This window comes from Sinocyclocheilus rhinocerous, unplaced genomic scaffold (assembly GCF_001515625.1).
Source record: "Sinocyclocheilus rhinocerous isolate Xijiao unplaced genomic scaffold, SAMN03320098_v1.1 scaffold382, whole genome shotgun sequence".
Classification (NCBI taxonomy): domain Eukaryota; kingdom Metazoa; phylum Chordata; class Actinopteri; order Cypriniformes; family Cyprinidae; genus Sinocyclocheilus; species Sinocyclocheilus rhinocerous.
In genome coordinates, this window is record NW_015642829.1 from 1,356,209 (window position 1) to 1,363,191 (window position 6,983).

A 6,983-nucleotide genomic window follows, 5' to 3' on the forward strand; every position below is an offset into this window, starting at 1 on the left:
GGGTTTAGAGAGACTGAATCTTAGAACTGCTTCGAACGAATCATTTGAGAATCTTTGGAAAATGAGGTGATATTAAATGCATATTTTGAGAAAACGAGAGCAGTTTTTGACCTTGCATGCATGTAAACCTATTGTAGGAGACTCCCAAAACAATATTAGGAACCTTAAAAATGGCATATTAGGGGCACTTTAATTTATAACTTGAAATGTCAAAAATGTATATGAAGAAATTAACCTACTTAACCATATATTTCATAATAGCTATTGATTTATCATTTACATTAGATGAAAGATGAACAATATGTCCCACCTGCAAAGTCAGAATCATACCATTTTAATTAGACCAAAAGCGTGATTCGTCAGTGAGCATCCTGGTCCTTTCCACATGTAGACCAGCAGCCAAGGAAGAGGATCCCCCTCAGCCCAGATGCATGTGGCGGATGTGCTTCACTTCCTCTTTCCCTCCCTTCCTTCCTTCTCTCTCTCTGTCATGATCCAAGGTGTGTACATTCCACATGGCATCCTGCCACTAGAACGAGAGGAGGTTAAACAGACAAACATAAATCACAAGAGACATGATCACTGCATGCATTAAAATATTTGGACTGCAGACAGTTCTGGGCATCCTTATCCTTTTAGTTGGCATAGTTTACTCCAATATGTTCATACATTAATTTTACATCCAGTTGTGGAAGAGGTGCCCATGCGTGATGATGATGGCAAACATCTTTCTAGTTAACATTTTCTAAATGGGTTACTAAAAATACAAATGTTTCCACAAGCAGTCATCCGTGACCCTGCAGGTTAGATGTGATGGAAGTGAATGTGTGTACAGACAGGAGTAGCGTGATGATGAAAGAGAAGAGGTCAACAGTCAAGGGTTAATTGTCTTTTAATATAGCAGCATGTTCTCATGTCTCCTTCCACTTCTGAACTGTGACATCACTGCCTTTCTATGCTGAGGCTGAACATGGTGTATCAGTTGATTGAGAATTAAATTGGATAAAAAGCATACAGTTTGATTGTTGACTTATCCTTTGAGTTTTTTATGTTTATATTATTATGCTTATATTATTTTTTATGCTTATAAAATATGCTTATATTCAGCATTTGCAAGCTAGTTTCTTTATGAATTAGCATATTTATTTTCTGATTAATTTCATTTGTACAAAAATGGGTGTTTGCAACATTTACACGTGTCTGAATTTTTGTATTAATATATATTTTCGGGCAACTCATTAAAAATGCAGTGATGAGCGTGTTAACCCATTTCATTTTCATAAGATTATCAGATATTTCATAGAATTTTTTTTACCATATTTGCCTGAAGTGTTTCCCCAAAATGCATTCCTAAGATCCCCTACAAAACAGCAATATCTTACTAAAATAAAATCACACTTATAGAAATTCACTGCAAAATTTCCTAAGATGTGTATTTACAAGAAACTATATAAATTATAGTTACAAAAAAAAAAGATGTCAGCCACTTTAAAAAAAAACAGTAAGAGAGAAGTTGTCAGTTCCTTATTAAAGGATTAGTTCATCCAAAAATAACAATTCTGTCATTATTTATTCACCCTCAAATGTTGTTTTTCTGTAAAACATTAAATAATTAATTTGTATGATCATTTGTATTATCACACATTTTGTTGTTTTTATACATCAACAGTTCATGACCATGTCTTTCAAGCTCTAAAAAGTACAAAAAACACCACAAAAGTCATTCATATGGCCACTTATATTTATTAGTCGTAAAAAATAAAAAATAAAAAATTTAAATTCTTGCCTTGCTTTTCAAATCAAATATGGCATCAGGCATCAGGTTTGATGACTAATAATAATCATGTCATTGTAATGTTAAATTTGACTACCAAGAGTCATCGTGGATGTCTTGCCTTTGATATCATGTTACATTTGACCCTGATGTTGCAGGACACAAACTATGTCATTGCAATGTTCTTTCATCAGATTCACTTCTCTTAAAGGAACAGTGCAACCAAATCTACATTTACTCACTCTCATGTTGTTGCAACACAGTATGCTTTTAATTTAAAAAAAATGTCCATACAACAAAAATATCTTGTATTGAATTGCACAATATGAATGTGAATAAATAAGCAAATGGAAACTATTTCTTTAAATTTCTGCCATTTTTGTTCCACAGTTCCACAGCAACAGACTAAGAGTGACACTATGAAATAAGGTAACGTCTGGCTGTCAACTGTGCACTGCTGTTGCTCATTACTGTATCTGACCACATGACCCTGATATGATCCCTGATGCCCTATAGTGCAGGACAGTAGCTTACAAAGTCTGGCGAGGCAGCACAACTCCGCAGTCAGGGAGCATCTGACCCCAGCCAGTGGCATGTGACACGGGTTAGATTTTCATTCATACCCTGAGCCTTGTAGAAAGGAAGCTGTTGTGCAATATGAGGAGGAGGGGAGAGAAGCCATCATTGATAGATGAAAAAGAGGAAGAAGGCACGACAGAAATGAACACCACATGACAGGAGGCCACCGCACAGGGATTACAAGTCTCTCTCTCGCTCTCTTTCTCTTTGAAAGTCTTTTTTACCATCGATAGAGTTCATCTGGTAAGTTTTTCCTTGTTGGTGCACTTGCTTATCTAATTATACTAAAAAGCAGCTGATGCCAAAATTAACTACGGCAGTTCACAAAAAAATTAGATGGTTCATCCAAAACTAAAATTCTGTCATCATTTACTCACCCTCATGTCGTTCCAAACCCTTATGATTTGATATAACACGTATGTAGAGATATTCAACACAGCGTTCTTTTCCATACAATGAATCACTTTTTCCACATTCATTGTATGAAAAACAGCAGTATGAACATTGTGATAAATATCTTTTTGTGTTTCACAGTCAGGTGTTTTGAAATTTCACAAGGCTGAGTACATGATGACAGAATTATGGTAACTTTTTAGATTAGGGAACACAAATTCACTATTAACTGAGTTTTCCTTCAATAAACTTTGCTTGCTTATTGATATTAAGTAAGATAGTTGTTGTTGTACTTATGTTTAGGTATTGAGCAGGGTTAAGGGATCTAGAATAGGGTTGTGCATTAATATGTGCTTTATAAGTACTAATAAACAGCCAATATGCTAGTAATATGCATGCTAATAAGCAACTAGTTAATAGTGAATAGTGTTCCCTAATCTAAAGTGTTACAGAATTTTCATTTTTGGATGAACTATCCCTTTAATGACTGCTCCAGTGACAGCTCTACTAAAGCTGAATCTGTGATTTAGAGCTTCTCACTCTCCTTTATTTGAAGATCCTCTACAACTCGGCACAGAGCAAGATTTTGAGTGTGTCCTTTTGTTTCGAATAGCTTAAGAGTAAGACTGTTGCCTAGCGACTACCCTGCAATAAAGCATTACAACACATACTTCAGGGTAAGTTTGTGCGTGTTTTTTTGTGTGTGAATCAGCTGAAAGTCTGTTTTCTAGTGCAGGGGATATCCTAAGGGTTAATCTCTTGAGAAAACATCTTCCCCCTCAACACATTTATGGATGCCAGGCTCTAGGACATCAAAACATCCCAAAGTGAAGCACTGTTCCATTGCAAAATTGATCTATTCAAGGTTTTGGCTGTGTGAGATGTAACACATTGAATGACATAGCAAGTGCCTTCGGGATCAAGTACTGGCAGTATACTCTGCCCATTAATATTTTATGTATTTTTTGTATTTTTACTGAATGCAATATAACTTTTCTTCACAGGCAAAAATCCGATGCAAAAATGAAATAGAACTCACTCATGTATTTACAACTATAGTGGTTTTTTATCTATCTATCTATCTATCTATCTATCTATCTATTTATCTATCTATCTATCTATCTGTCTATCTATCTATCTATCCATCTATCTATCTATCACACACAACTACCGAGTTTGGGGTCAGTAAGATTTTTTTGTTTTGTTTTGTTTTATTGCATAAGTCTCCTATGCTCACCAAAGCTGTATTTATTTACAGTAATATTGTGATTTGTATTGTTATTTTATTGTGTATTTTATTACATTTTTTTAATGTAATTTATTCCTGTGGTAGAAAAGTTTAAATTTCAGCAGCCATTACTTCAGACTTCATATGATACTTTAGAAATTACTCTAATATGTTGGTTTGGTCCTCAAGAAACATTTCTTATTATTATCAATGTTGTAAACAGTTGTGCTGTCTAATACTTATATATATATATATATATATATATATATATAGTCATACTCGCTGGTGGGAGATCACGCACACGATGCAGGAGTTGACTAATACACAGTCTTTAATAATAATCCACAGGAAAACAGACAGGGAATCCAGGAGGAAGGCAAACCAACGTAGTGTACACATAAACAATAACCGGCAAGGACTGAACAGAAACGGGGAGTACTTATACAAAAGCAAGAGAGAGACTAATGAATAAATTAACAGGACACAGGTGAACTGAATGAACTAATCAAGGGAACTAAGGAAAACTAAGTCAAGGGACTGAAACAAGGCAGGAGAGCAGAAAAACACAGAAAACAAGGTTCAAACTGTGACAGTACTCACCCCTCTGACCAGGCGCGACCTCGTACCGTAACGGAACAACAAAGGGTGGAATGGAGGGGGACTTAGTAGGTGGACAAAGGAGAGGAGTTGGGATGGTAACAGAAGACAGCGAAGGACAGACAGGAAGGCAGGCAGATGACCAGGGCGGCGACGACGACGGAAGGAGGAGCCATGGAGGGATCAAGAGGAACCATGGCGGACCAGACGGAGGGAGAAGCCAGGATGGAGACAGGAGGGACCCAGACCGCAGCCAACATGATGGCCTATGGTGGAGCCAATGGAGGGAGGAGCCAAGGTGGAGGAAGGGCTGACGACTCCAGGGGGCCGACCGACAGCGGCGAAGCAGGAGGGAGAGGAGCCCAGGGAGGAGACGGAGAGCGACGAGCCAGGGCGATGCAGAGGATCCGGAGGGCCAAGGCAGAGCAGATAGCTCAGGCGACCAAGGCGTAGGCGGTGATCCGGAAGGCCGCAGTGGGGCCGGAGCGACAGAGGACCAAGGTGGAGCCGGAGGGAGGGAGGAGCACAACGCAGCCGGTGGGACGGATCGATGAGGTGCAGCCAGAGGAGTGGAGTCCTGAGGCGATGGCGGGTCGACAACTGACCAAGGCGGAGCCGGAGGGACAAGGGAGTCCGGCGGAGCTGATGGACTGACGGGCCACAATGGAGAGGAGGGAGCTAGGAGCCATGGTGGAGCCGCTGGGTCGATGGGCCGAGGCGAAGTCCAGGACTCAGAGACTGGAGGCGGAGACAAGGGATACTCCAGCCACGACGCCGATGGAAACTGGCAGACCCGCGGCGAAACCACACCACTGATAGTGGGCTGAGGTTGAGCAGAGGGGCTGACAGGAGACAGCGGAGGAGATGGCGAAGACTGGTGAAGAGGTGGAGCTGGAGGGGGGGTGGGAATTTGTGACTGGCAGTGGGTTTTGGGATGGTGTGTGCTGCCCACACACTCAAAATAGCGACACCCATCACAGGGAGTGCCACGGACAGGGGAATGACCTCCGTGGTCGTGGCAGGACAGACAGACAGTTCAGGGCAGACGAACAGTTCATAAACGTCCTCCTTGGCTGTATCGGGACAGGCAGAGAGTTTAGAAGACAGGAGAGGAGGTGTGTCAGAATAAAAGTCAGACAGGGAATTCAGGAGGAAGGCAAACCAATGCAGTGTACACATAAACAATAACCGGCAAGGACTGAACAGAAACGGGGAGTACTTATACAAAAGCAAGAGAGGGACTAATGACTAAATTAACAGGACACAGGTGAACTGAATGAACTAATCAAGGGATCTAAGGAAAACTAGGTCAAGGGACTGAAACAAGGCAGGAGAGCAGAAAAACACAGAAAACAAGGTTCAAACTGTGACATATATCTTTGCTGTCACTTTTGACCAATTTAATGCATCCTTCTGAATAAAAATATTAATTTCTTTAAAAAAAATCTTATTGACGTCAAACTTGGTAGAATGGTAGTGTATACAATTCTAACAAAATTAATACAATATAAATTCCAAACTAAGATATTTCCCACAAGCACGTGCACACATAGACATAAAAGGGGACTTGAGCACCTGCCCTTTTTCTTCCTCGAGAGCAAGGGGCCTTTTTTTCTGGGGAGTGTCTTTATTTATTTTTTTATTTTTTTGATAAATGAATATATGTATATCCCTGTCAAACTAATAAAAAATCAAAATATCAGGTCGGGTCGGGAAACGTTGAGACTGTCGAGTTCCGGCGCCCCTCCGCGCAGGCGCAGCACAGCAGTGTAGCACTTTGATCTAGCACATTGATCGGCACATGCGCATCAGGCAGAGAACCACAGAAGTGAAGCCCTCCTTCCCTTTCCAGTTGTGTTTGTCTTGGTGTGGAGTTGAGTGGTGATGAACAAAAGACTAAAAGCTACCTGTGCCTCGAATTTACAGCTAATTACCCAAAAGACAAAAGGCAATTATAGTTAATTTGTCTTGCTAACATCCATGACTCATGAGAGCTACATGATTCAGTTCACTGCATGATTCAGTTTATTAAAATGCATTTAGAATGATCACAAAATTCAAGATATGGGGGCAGAAATGTATATATTTATATCATTTCATATAGTTAATCAGTATCACGCGAAGACTGACGTTTTTTCCACCAAAAAGCAGCATGATTACAAATGTGATATTGATTTTATACAGCAGTTCAATAAACAAGAATTTAATATTAAGACACTTACGTTTTAGACACAATATTGACTGTTTTTGCTCTATTCCGCCAACAAATATAATTTCAATTTGCGTCTCTGAGGAGCATGACACTGTTTTGTTCCTGAATGAATCAACCGTTTAAATGATTCGGTTCAATCGCAATGACTCACTTATTAACACTGGCAGTTTTAATTTCACATTTAAAGTATCTTTTCATTT